This window comes from Lytechinus variegatus, chromosome 1, assembly GCF_018143015.1.
Source record: "Lytechinus variegatus isolate NC3 chromosome 1, Lvar_3.0, whole genome shotgun sequence".
NCBI classification, from domain to species: domain Eukaryota; kingdom Metazoa; phylum Echinodermata; class Echinoidea; order Temnopleuroida; family Toxopneustidae; genus Lytechinus; species Lytechinus variegatus.
In genome coordinates this window covers 94,295,670-94,310,513 of record NC_054740.1, presented here as the reverse complement: position 1 = coordinate 94,310,513, position 14,844 = coordinate 94,295,670, and positions in this window count along the sequence as shown.

Sequence of the window (14,844 nt, the reverse complement as noted above, 5' to 3'; positions counted from 1 at the left end):
ATTACAGTAATAGATACGATTACAGATAAAACTATGTAGAGTCACACTAGTTCCGAATTCTCCCGAATAAATTCGTACCGATTTTGCCCGAAGACGGCCTGATCCGAATAGATCTGGTGGATTAGGAACATATTCGTAGCTGGTTCGGGGAGCTCCCCGAATAGAGACGAATTGGTCTCGAGTAGGTCCTGATTCAGCACAGAATACCCCAAATGCCACCCTTAATCCAACCGAATCTCATCCGAATACATCCAGTGTGTGACCACATTCGGGAGTATTTTTGAGGGTATTCAGCAGCTGGTTTTGCACATTTCAAAACGAGTCGAATTCCTTCGGGAATGCTCCTGATTCCTTACCGAATTTTCTCACATTCGCGGAGGGAGAATAGAAAACTCCCGACAACAACTTTCATACGAGCCACCAAATTCACCAGATTCAGTCCGAATTCGGTTTTGGTATAACCCTGGCTTTAAGAGACGAAAAGATTTGATTCGATTCATATGGGAAGCGTCCCCACGAAAAAGAACCCTTTTTTAATTCGTTAAAAAAAATGTCATGGGATCCCAAAGTACCCTGCCTTAGAACTTTGAAGAAACGAAGCGAGACAAGGGAAGCATTTTCCTTGTCATTTCTCTTCCCTCTTTATTTTGGAGGGGGAATAATCCCGACTTTAGGTACCCCTGTGCTTCAGGGGTGTCGATCCATTTTCCAGATTGGGGGGAGGTGCAAAATCATGACTCACCCACACACACACCATCACACCCTCACACACACACACCCATATGTGTGTGTGTGTGTGTGTGTGTGTGTGGGTGAGTCATGATTTTGCACCTCCCCTCCCCCCTAAATCTTTTAGTATACTGAACTGAAAACCTGTTTTGTAGTAACTCATGAGGAGGATACATATCTCACATCACAGATAATGCGAGTGCCGAGAGCGAGATGAAATGTCTTTATATTCTGACCTGAAAGCTTGATATTCTAAGCATATTTGGTACCAATGATTAAGATGGGTGTCTAAAATAGCAATATATGGGAGCGCGAAGCGCGAGCTGAAAATTTTGATATTTCGATCTAAAACAAATTGACAGTTTATGGAGGTTTTTAATAAAGAACAAGATAAATATCCATCAAAAGATTATTGCAAATCGAAGTGGGAGTTCTTTTGTGGTTTAGAACTGAGAATTAGACATTGTATTCACCTATTTAATCAGAAAAGTATGGATTTTTGCTATAGATATCATGCGAGCGCGAAGCGCGAGCTGAAAATTTTTATATTTCAATCTAAAAAGCGGACGATTTTAAATAAAGAACAAGTTGTGTATATCAATCTCACTTGCTGATTTCTGTGAAACAATACAATCTTATTTTATTTTTGCACACATTTGGAATTATTGGGGGGACAAAATGATATGTTTGCCCCCAACATTTTCATTGGTGGGGTGATCGCCCCCCTGCCCCCCCCCGGATTGACGCCTCTGCTGTGCTTATTTTTGTTAATAGGTGGTGCTCTAAAATACAAAATGCTCTAGCAGAGCCATTAATAGAGAGAGTTCGGCCAACCCGGTTTCAATGGGTTACCAATATTGCACAACTTCTTTTGAATTGCGCCATGCATGTTGGTAGCCCCTTGAAACTGAGTTAGCTGAACTCTCTTTACTAAAGGGCAAGTTTACCCCCAACAAAAAGTTGATTTGAATAATCAACGAGCACAACACACAAAATTTAATGAAAAATCGGATGTAAACTAAGAAAGTTATGACATATTGAAATTTCCCACAATTTCATAAAACTGTTATATACATATCCTGGTCGGTATGCAAATAAGGAGACTGGTGACGTCATCCACTCTCTATTTCTTTTGTATTTCATTATATGAAATATGAAAAAGTCAAATTTTCTCCTTATTGTCTAATGAAACAAAGATTAATTCCTTCCTGAACATGTGGAATTATGTAGCGTTATTTTGATACTGTATGGTTCAAGTCAAGTTGGCCCTTATTGTCAAATCTATAAAAAATTAAATATTCCATAATTCAAACAATTAAAAAAAAATAGTGAGGGACATCATCGACTGTCCCGTTTGCAATTCACTGAGCTGTACATAAATAACTGTTTTTAAGTTTTCTTACTCTACCTCCGATTTTGATGAAATTTTCAGTATTATGCTAGTTTGATTTTCCTCTATTCATTTAAATCAACATTTTATGGGGTGGACTTGAACTTTCATGGTTCTTAATGCTAGGGTTCATGGTCCGTAACACAAAGGGTTAGCGATTAATTTCTGAATGAAATAACCTATCACAATCATCGGTGCATGCACATTTGCTTAGTAAACTGACCGGGAACCAGTCAGAATTGTTCTGTCAAATTAACGATTAATCTCTAATTTTTATGTTAGAGTTCCTACAAACGGGTCTTATTTTGACTAATTTTAGGTCATTTTAATTAACAATTTCAGCTCGCACATTGTAGATTTCTCTTAAAGATCTGTCAAATTTGAGACGCATGAAATTAATATTTCTAACTGGCATACTAGTGTACTGCCATCTCGTGATCTATTCGTTAGACACGAAAACTTAAGAAACCGGTTTGACAGTTTGAAATGCATGGAATATGCATGACACTCGATTCCATGCAAAACTGAATAAAACAATCACTATGAAAGCATGATGGATGTAGATGTAGAATGTTCATGCCCAAAAGAAAAAAGATGTGAATTGATGACGAATATAGACAAATTTGGGTTAATTGCTCCTGTTATGCACCATTCTTTGTGTTTCATCTCGTACATTATTATATTCATTGAATGTATTTGTATGTACCAGTCTCTGGACTGCTTTTACAATCTCTTTCACATAATACGCCGAATTGAATTGATATAATCAATTTGAATTATTGTAAGGAGGACAGTCAAACGTAATGAAACATGGGTGTTAAACGATGCATATACCACGTGGGGCGACTCTTCTGAAAAGTTTAAAAAGATTATATCACATATCACCCCTTTTCATTTTCACTTTATTTTCATTTCATTTCATTTTATTCTATTTATTAATTAATTTATGCATTTGTCTACTTATTTATCTATTTACTTATCCATCTATCTATCTATCTATCTATCTATCTATCTATCTACCTACTTACCTACCTACCTACCTTTTGTTTATTTACTTATTAAGTGATTCCTTATTATTGTTTTTTACTTATTTATTTTCATTCATTTATTCAGATATTGATTATATTAATTATTGTATTTGTATATTTATTCATGCATTCATTCATTTCGATTATTCGTTTATTCGATTATTCATTTATTCAAGTGGTGGCAGGTGCTATTCTCACAATGATTTCGATTTAAAAAGGCATGAATAATTAGCATAAACATCATCATTTTGAGTCAGGCTATACTTGAAGAGAATATAAATCTGAGGATATTCGAGATATTGTATTTATTGGGAGAATTAATGATTGTATTTGATGAGAGATTTTGATAATTCAAGTTTAGTAGAAGTCACATCTTGCCAAAGAGTAAATCAATTTTTTTTAAGTTTCCAGGTTTAATTTATCCACCAAGCCGTATAAATCAGCCCCCCAGCCGAAATCCTTCAATTTCTCTTTTAGAAATGCAAAAGAGCTTATAAAATGACTTTTCCCCCAATAATGCCACAACTGCTGATGATACTACTACTACTTCTACTACTCATTGGCGGCGGAAGCCAAAAAAATTAGGAGGAGTCCACCTAAAATTTTGTGATGGACACAGGTAAAAAATTTGACAAGCAAAAAAAAAAAAAAGGTCATCAACCTAAATTTTAGAATTTTAGGGGGCAAACACATTTTGGGAGGGTCCATATGAATTTAGGGGGGACGCAGGAAACAAAATTGACAAGCAAAAAAAAATAGAAAAAGCTTATCAACTAAAATTTTAGAGGGGGATCGTCCCCCCACCTCAAATTTAGGGGGATCTGTCCCCCCATCCCCCCGCTTCCGCCGCCTATGCTACTACTACTACTACTACTGCTGCTGTTACTACTTCCACTATTAATACTACTACTACTACTACTACTACTACTACTACTACTACTACTTCTACTACAACTAATGCTGCTATTGCATGCTGCTGCTGCTACTACTTCTACTATTACTACTACTACTACTACTACTACTACTACTACTACCACCACTACTACTACTACTTACTACTACTACTACTACCACCACTACCACTACTACTACTTCTTCTACTACAACTAATGCTGCTATTGCATGCTGCTGCTGCTACTACTTCTACTATTACTACTACTACTACTACTACTACTACTACTACTACTACTACTACTACTACTACTACTACTACTACTACTACTACTACTACTACTACTACTACTACTACTACTACTACTACTACTACTACTACTACTACTACTACTACTACTACTACTACTACTACTACTACTACTACTACAACTACTACTACTACTACTACTTTATACAAATGACTTGGAATCATGCAGCAACTAAAATGCGAAAGAAATTTCCTACAAAGGGAACATGATCGGTTTCCATTTCAATCTTATTTCAAGTCAAACGATTAAAATACAGTAGATATTAGGTGAATTCGTCACAGAAATTAACATTAAGAATTAAATAATCATGAATTCACAATACTGCCTGCTATCTTTCACCCTTTGAGACTTCGATGTTATTTTCAATGACTTGGTAAGGCCAATGGGATGGTTATCTCTTTCATGTATAATTTGAATATAATGAGTTCATCAGAAAACCGTCTTCTTTCGGCATCTTCATACATGTTTACCTTACCGCTATCTTCCCCCTCATATTAATCATCACTAACCTGTTAACGTTATTAACCCTAAATCATTTCCAGGTAAATTGTGTTTTCTACAATAATCTAACGATAGAAGCCTGAATAGAAATTGAAATTGGTAAAATTAAAATTTGCAAAATGACAAAACTTGGTATGTAGTACTTTATTATGCATGTAAGTCTTACTCGTGTGTTGAAACCAGTGCTGAAAATCATATTTTAGTAATAGAATCGATTGATTAGCAAGCAGAGATTCCTAGAATGCAGTTTTCCGTCCTGATTATTTTAGAGACAAAGCCACCATCAATTATTTAAGGTCAAGTCCACCCCAGCAAAATGTTGATTTGAATGAATAGAGAAAATCAAACTAGCATAACACTGAAAATTTCATCAAAATCGGATGTAAAATAAGAAAGTTATGGCATTTTAAAGTTTCGCTTATTTTTCACAAAACAGTAATATGCACAACTCAGTGACATGCAAATGAGTCACGTGATGATGTTGATTACTCACTATTTCTTTTGTTTTTTATTGTTTGAATTATACAATATTTCATTTTTTTACAGATTTGACCATAGGGACCGACTTGACTGAACCATATAGTATTAAACAATGCAAATTCCACATGTATAGGGAGGAATTAATCACTGTTTCACTTGACAATGAGGAGAAAAATTGAATACTTTATATTTTATATAATAAAATACAAAAGAAATAGTGAGTGGATGATGTCATGTCATCAGTCTCCTCATTTGCATACCGACCAGGATGTGCATATAACTATTTTGTGAAATTAAGCGAAACTTCAAAATGTCATAACTTTCTTATTTTACATCCGATTTTGATGAAATTTTCAGTGTTATGCTAGTTGGATTTTTCTCCTTTTATTCAAATAATTTGTTTTGTTGGGATGGACTTGTCCTTTTAGAATAAAGAGAGAAAAATCGAAGGTGATAAGGAAGCATACCATTCATTATTTCATTTAAAATAATGTGTCAGTAAACAGTGACATGCAGTAAGCTCATGATGAAACACTCTTTAACTTGCCATGCTTGCCTTGTGTGTCTCAATATCTGGAATTCTTGTTATAATGTGCGATGAGTAAAAAGCGATATGTTTTAAGTTATACGGTAAATAAGTAAGAAAAATAATGACATTTCTATTCAATGCGGAGCTGACAATTTTGCTTACAATATTTCCTTGAATTGTAATATGAAAATCTGCATGGATGTAAAAAGAGAAATATATGTGAAACATCAGTTGCTTCATTTTCATACCATCAATAATGTGCACATGGTGTAACTAAGGATTATCAAACTCATCTCCGATTTTTCCCCATTTGATGACTTGTGTAAAATCAATTGACAATATGGACTTGTTCGACAACAACAATATCGGCAAAATATTATATAGGCCCATATCTAAAAACCTGATGAAAAGTTTGCTGCTTCAAAGTTTATGAGAACCCCCTAATTATGACACTGCTCAATTTAAATGCAATTCTTTGCTCCGAGCGTTTTTCCACTCCCTTTTTTGGTTAATCAGCTTTGTTTAATGCTGTCACAATCATTTAAAGATCGCTTCCACCTCAGCTTCAGTGTAATTAAATAACTCGTAAAATTTTGTATAACCCCCACAACTAATGAAGATAGATGAATGGATATAATCGGTAGCATTGGTCAATACACCGAATAGATAGAAGGATCATCTCATTTCCATGTATTGAAATGGTTTTATATAGAGAGATTTATGATCAGAGATGATTTTAAGTGAAGGTTTGAATAATTAATAATCACGCGGACTTATTTTGATAGTCAGTGCAGGAGACAAGACAGGTAAAAGGGAAGTCTATTATCTGTCATTTGCATGTATTTTTTAATATTCTCTGTCTTGTAAATTATGCAAATGTACCTATATTTTGTATTTTTCTATCATTACTGTCCTGGCAAATAATTTTTTGTGTTTAATAATCTCGTTCGAATGCTTTGAACGCTCGCAAAGCTGACGAATTAATAATGATACCATACCTCTAATCAGTTTATTGTGTTTGAATTATTTTGTATATTGATGACAATATAACAGCTCTAGATTTAAATTTCATGGATAGAAATAGTGTCCAGTGTAGCCCTGGATATTTATGATATGAATCTTTTATTCAAGATTCATTTTCAAATCTCAAAGAATTTCTATTCTTAACTTAAATTCAAATATCTATACGCATTTCATCTAAATCCAGCGCTCGGTTGGCCACCATTCCCAAGCAATCTGGAAATACTTTCAATTTATTGAGGATTTACCCTCATTCTTGTTGTTAATTTGGTTCAGTTTCTCATATGCTCTTAAAGGACAAGTCCACCCCAACACAAACTTGATTTGAATAAAAGAGAAAAATTCTACAAGCATAACGCTGAAAATTTCATCAAAATCGGATGTAAAATAAGAAAGTTGTGGCATTTGAAAGTTTCGCTTCATTTCACAAAACAATTATATGCACATCTCGGTCGGTACGCAAATGAGGAACTGATGACATAACTCACTCACTATTTCTTTTGTATTTTATTATATGAAATATGAAATATTTTAATTTTCTCGTCATTGTCATGTGAAATGAAGTTTCATTCCTCCCTGAACACGTGGAATTCATTATTTTAACATTTTGTGCTTCAGGCAAGGAGGTCCTAATCGTCAAATTCGTAAACATTGAAATATTGTATAATTCAAACAATAAAAAACAAAAAAATAGTGAGTGACAGCATCGACTCTCTCATTTGGATGTAACTGGCTCGTTCATATAACTATTTTGATAAAAATAAGCGAAACTTTGAAATGTCATAACTTATTTTACATCCGATTTTGATGAAATTTTCAGCATTGTGCTTGGCTGCTTTTTCTCTATTGATTCAAGTCAACATTTTTCTGAGATGGACATGACCTTTAATATTCAATACATGTATACTGAGTCATCGAAGGTTATATCCTGGATAAAAAAGACACCTATTTCACAACATAATGGCTTACTCGCTCCCCTTATATAAGAATATTTGGTACACTTGGTACACATCATTATAATCACCATCCTGTTCGTATGGGGTCGGTAATTGATTTGCCTCTAGACAGCATAAACCTCTACTATGCCTTATTACCCTATACATATTTGATGTCATCTCCGATAACGAATTGATGCTCATCTATGAAAACAAATACTACTGTAATTAAGTTTATAGAACCTTCTTCATCCAGGCAGCTTTGTGGAGATGAATAATTATACTCAAGTTTTCCTCTTTTTTTAAATTTTATTTTGCAAACATTGGCAATCCTGTTGCTGTTTGCTGTATCGGGTAGTAGGTTTATATCCATGGATTTGTTCCTTGTCAGTTCCTCTATTCAATTAAATGAATAAAAGAGGAAGACTTATTCATTCTCCTCGTGAAATAGGCCAAATGAATAACCAAACTCGTTGTGTTGTTGTAACTCATGACGGTTTCTATGGTGGTTTCACGGTGCACCATTCTTTCGTGGGCATATTATGTTGGTCTGGAAAAGTATCTTGTCGTCATCGGGAGAATTTATCTATCTATTCTCTGTCCAAATTCGAAAAAAAGGTATAAGTGTACACATGTAAATCATAAGACATACTTCTATCTGATGAATACTACATGTATAGGCCTACCTGTCTTTTTGATATTATACTGTCGATCCGCATATTTCTTCGGTTTTCCTTTCCTCTTTTTCACAACATTTACATGTATAGTGAAAATCATCCCCTATACCTCCGCATCTGAAGTGTTTATCTTAAAGGCAAAGTTCACGGAACATTTTTTTTTTTTGGGGGGGGGGGCGGAGGTCAGATAACTGTGACCCAATAGACTGGAGATGGAGCTTGGTGGTATCGCTGTAATGATTGATGATTTCTATCATGCCATACAACTTTGGTTTATCCAAATATAAAGCGATGAAGATAATTTTGATCACGAAGATGCTAAAGAAAGTCGTCCATATGATGTAAATTTTAGGCCGATTTCAATGAGCATGCTATGATGAAAAAAGGCGTTATATTAATCTTATGATATTTTTTAAACCTAAATTTATTTGAAATTTAAAGCTTTTACATAAAAGTGCATATATGTTGTTTTAACTAATACCCCAATGATTTAATAGCAACTGTTCTAAACACATTTATGGTCTTTTTTCAGCCCTCAGCATATGTAATTTGTCTGAGAGAGAGAGAAAGAGGGGGGGGGGTGTCTCCCGCTGCATACGGTAGCCTGGCTTTGAGGTATTATATATAATTTATATTGAGGTTCTTCCGCCACACTTCTTTAAAAATGTTTATTACATCCACATTGAGGATTAAATTTGATCAGATTGGCAATATGAAGGTACACTGAAATATCAAACGATCTACTCCAATTTTAAAAGACACTTTATCATAAGGGGCTCTGAATAGATTGTCCATTAAGAAAAGTAAAGCTTTTTGTTATTTTGACAAGAATATTGGCATTTGAAAAAGAATATCGTTATGTTTGAGAGATTCCATTCATTTTCATACGAATCTAGTATTCTTTATTTGAATAATATTCTATTCGATGCCCCTCTGACAAAATTTTATTCTTTTATGAATTCCGTGTGCACTACTGTCGATGAATTATTACTCGTGTCAAAGTTATTTTCATGCTTCACCCTAGGTCAGTGTCATTTTGCACAATCAAACATTTTCCCTTTGATAATATTTTGTTAAAAAAAAAACAGGGTTCTACTTTATTACCACATCAAAGAACTAGAAGAATTCTTTAAGCTTGAGATTTGGTTATATCGAATAGTCTTTACAAATGGCATATCAATAATAGTATACTGTGGTATCTAAAGATATATGATAGTATTTGCACAAGATATTATAGTACAACTAGAGGACGGGATAGTAGTAATTTTTAATTCATAAAGCACAGCATACTTCTATGCTTTGATTGTTTTTCAATGCCTGCCATGGTTATAATATATTCCATTTTTACTTTATAGTATTCGGTGTTTTATTTTGCCCACATGAAACTTTAGTTGAATATTCTTGGGGTTTTTGTGTTAACGTTTCATCGATATTCGTTATGTTTTGATTGTAGTTATAATTCTTCGGTTGCTTCAATTTCTTAATAGATTTACGCTGTATATTTTTAAATCTACGATAAGATCCATCCTTGATTGAAAGTTATTATGTATTTAGTCTTTCAAATGACAATTTTGAGTGTACATAATGTCTTTTTATACAGAACCAAAAAACATTGTTCTTAGGGGCGGATCCATGATTTTTCGAAAGGGGGCACTTTTTTTCCGAGGAAAGGGGAATTAAGGAGATTTCATCCACGAAATAAATTGACAAGCATAGAAAAAAAGTCTTCACTTTCGAAGGGGGGGGGGACACACTTCTGTTTTAACGACATTTTTACATTACTAATTTTAATTGTCCCTCTTAAGGGGGGAGGCACGGATAGGCTGTGCTACCTAGATCCGCCACTACGATGGAACATCAACTTCTAAATTGCATGTTAATTTCTTCCAAAAAAAATCTAGACATGTATATTCATACATTCATCGTTTTCTTGATAATTTAGTGTGCTTTTCCTTTTGTACATAGGACATTTTTTTCTTTAAAAAGTGCAAATTTCCTGAAGAAAAAAAGTTATGACATTGGTGGATTGCCATGTATAATAGTTGAGGTTGATCGCATCACTCATAACTCTTTGTAAGACAGGGCCCTGGCGTTGATATCGATGATGTGATTATAGCGTAATATATACAGCCGCGGATCCAGAGGGGGGGGGGGCTTTTTTTTGCTTGTCAAATATTTTCGGGTACGAAATATCCTTTATTTGTGAGATTGAAAACCTTTCTTTTTTTGGAGGGGGGGCTTGTCAATTTTTTTGGTACGAACTGCCCTTAATTTGTGGTTGAAAACCCCTATTTTTGGCTAGTCAAAATTTTCATCTGAAAAAATCCTCGATCCGCCCCTGGCGTAATAATTGTCATGGTTATCAGCTTCCTTTGGAGCTTTAAGTGAAACTCCATTAACAATATTCTAAGAACTCAAGAGTGGATTTGAAATATGTACAGCTATACAAAAAGAGGGTCAAAACAACCATACATGGAATCGCGAAGGGCATATAAATGCCGATGTTATCATTTAGTGGAATATCATTCAGTTTTTCTGTTCTGTGTATCTGTCACCCGTCTTTCATTGTATGGATCAAAATAAAAAAACTATCAAAGCACTGAAAATTCATCTAAATTGGATCAAAATATCAAAGTTATGGTATTTTTGCATTATCGTTTAACAGTTATTTCTATGCATGAAATGTAAGGATGCAAAATGCCAAGTTTTTTAAAATCAAAAATACAATTTAGCAACAACAAAATATTATTCCCCTTAAATTGCCCTTCTATTCCAAGAAATATGACTAACTACCAATTTAAGGTGTAAGTTATAATCACTTTTTGTGGATGCGCTCGCCTGGTGATGGATGGATAGCCTCTCACGGCGCTCTGCTTGTCTATTGTTTCTAAATATCTTTACTCATTCTTCTTTACTATACATTAATACCTGGGCGTCACCCCTTACTTGAGCCTGGGAGGGGGGGGGGGGGGGGGGAGGTGGAGGATCAATTATGTTGTTGCTTATTTATCTAGTTACTTTGAAAGTTATACCTAATTATATTGCGATACGACCCCCTTACACATGATCTTTCACGCTGTTTAAGTATTTATTTCTAAAAAGGTTTATCTGATTGGTGTGTAGACATGAGAAAAACGCACGGTCTGACAAAGCGAAAGCTTAAAAAAATGACAAGTTAATTTACGTGATGGTGTAATTTTCTCATTTTGCATTTTACCCCGGAATCAGTCCATTAGCTTCAAATTCTTCAAAATGCTGCTGCTGGTATAATCACATTGCCAATCATGTCGATAAATGTGCTCGTACGCCTTTTTCAAATTTTCTCTATAGCACCCACTTTCGATGCGCTTTTTCATCAGGTAACAGCACCGCAATGCATTTCTATTTGTCAATATCACTACCGACCTTTGGGGGTCCCTGTAATTCCAAAAGTGAAAAAATAACTTGGTGATCCTTTTCACTTTGCAAGTCCAAATCTGTGGAAAAGCCTGTCCGAAAAAATCAAAGTGGCATCGATGCCTTCTCAGGTAGCTCTGCCTTTTGCACTACAGAGTAGATTGGGCGATTTGCGAGTGACTTTATTGTAATAATTTGATTGATTTTGTCAGGTAAAAGATAACAATTACATGAATAATGCGAAGTATAAAAAAATTACCTTGACAGGATAGCCCATATAAGTCGAGATGGCTTATTTCCAAGGGGGTCCTTTGGTCCATTTATACAACGCAGCTATTGATACTTGGTAACATTACCATGATAGGGCTAAAAAGCATTCAAGGAATATATACTACCGGGTACCCATCCATAGTGCAGCACAATAACGGTAAATTTCTTGCTGAAGGAAAACAGGTAATGGCTGGGATTTACAAACATGGATTTGTATCACCGAAATAATGCAAAATTAAAATTTCATTAGCCTGTTTATTTAATATCTTATTTTATGGAATTGTTATGCTCGTTTGATCCTATGGACCCAAGGAGGGTTGCCGAAGGGACCGCGAACCCCCCTCTTCGCGGTACTAAAGGGGGGGGGGTAAAAGAAGAAAAGGAAGGACAGGAGAGAAAAACAGAAAAAAAGATAAAGATGAAGAATAAAACGATAAATGAAATTTTAATGCAAATCTGTTTGCTTTTTAATATTTCACTTTTATTTGAACAGAGTAGCGTCAGTTCGATTACGGCCAATCTATGGAAACTTTGCCGTGAAAGCCTTGATTGTGATTGGCTGCTGATGTCCGTTAGTCGTCGCCATATTGGCAAACGGAGCCCAAGCTCTGACAGAGAGCCCTGTATTCCCTTAAGAAATATTTACATCAAATATATAAATAAAAAATATTCACACAATAGTCATTGACACGAAATTGAAAATAGTATATGATATAGCAGAAATTTATATTGCAACTCCATAACATACGGATATACAGAGGATAAAAGGTAACATTTTAATATTGGGTACTTGGTTAACCCTTCACCACGATGAACTCAATTATGGAATAAGTGGTAAATCTCTTTCATAGTTTCAAGATTACTTGAATAATCGAAGTCAATATGTAATTTTTAACAATTATGCCTCTGATTCCTTTTTATTCGTTGCGGTGTTCCTCAGGGTTTCATTTTATGCCCGCTTTTATTTCTACTCCATGTTAATTACATTATCTAAACCTCCTCTCACTTGTCCCTTTCCCCGGCCCATTTACTGACGACACACATATATCTTATTCTCACAAAGACCTTAATTCATTATAAAACAAATTATAAAAAATATGACAAATCAACAACGTATCAAATTGGTTCAAAACCAATAAACTTCCCCTGAATACAAGGCATATTTATTTTTTTATACATAATTACAATAATACATCGATTTACATTAGCATTTGACGGCACACCGTTAGAGCAGATAAATACATTTTTTAGGTGTAATCATAGATGAATTTTTGACCTGGAAAACATACATCATGTTAGAAGGTGTGTTTCAAAAAGTACTGGGATAATTTCCAAGTTAAAATTCCTTCTTCCTCATTAGAGTGTGAAAACCCAAACTTCAGTGACCACCTTCAAAGGCAACCTGAAAACATACCTGTATAGTGCTTTTTGAATGACATTGACTTATTGTTCATTTTTTGTTGTTCTTGTTCTGAAGCGCCGTGAACATCTAATCAAGATGGAAAGTGCGCTATACAAACCTCATGTATTATTAAACATTATTTTCATTTTACAATAATTATTTAGTCCCCCCTTGATACCGTTTGGGCTATAAATTGTGGTTCTTTTAAACTCAATTCTATCTTAAAACTACAAAAGAGAGCTATCCGTTTGTGTACAGGGTCACATTACTCAGCTAACATTGATCCCCTGTTTCATCAAGTTAAAAAGAGTATCTTTATTTTTTTCATAAAAATAGATTAAAATAAAAAATATCAATCTATATCTTCAAGTACATCAATAATCAACTCCCTTCATTCTTTGGTAATCAAGTTTAGGTTTAACAGATCTGTCCACCCCTATCCAACCTGCATATAACCCATAAAACTGGTCCTGATATTTTGAACAATTTTCCAAACAATTTTGAATCATTCTCAACAATATACTCCTTGAAAGCTTATCTTAAAATAAACACCATTTAATCTTATGCATCACTCTCTTAGGTTAATGCTCCCTAAGTACTGCGCCTGCATTGCATCCACTTGATCAATGAAGAAATACATGTATCTTATATCCGAGGATGTCATCAATATCAAGCCTAATCACTTACGATGGCAGTCTCTTTTAAGCTGTCTTTTTGTTGAATGAGTAATACATTAAAAAATACTATTGATCAAATTATACCGTGTTTACACTTAATCGGCAATTGGTTCAGAACCAAAAGCCGATGCAAAATTGGCTTTTGGTTTGCGTTTACACGTTGTTACAGCTCGCGCATGTCGCGGTTCTGAACCGCGAGCCGATTCAAAAGCCGATGAAGTGTGAACACGGTATTAATGTCTATACTACAACTACAATCAATTCGTTATATATTACATTGTTTGTACATATCACCTTGTAAGCTTACATCTCATGCATTGAATGAAGAAATAAAATCAATCAATCAATCAATAAAATGTACGCATACATTAGCATATTTTATTACCTTATGAATCGTTCAGTAAAAAAACAAGTGGAATGCCTCTGGCCGTCTCACCTGCATCACGCGGTTCAATATAGCAGCAGTGCTGACTTTGAATACTACTCTAACTCGCACAAGATGTTCAGTGATACATGGTACTCTTATGTCCACTTTTTATGAACTAGACCAATAAACTTACAGAGATATGATGGTTATTCAACAAAAAAACCCAACATGGCCAAAGTTC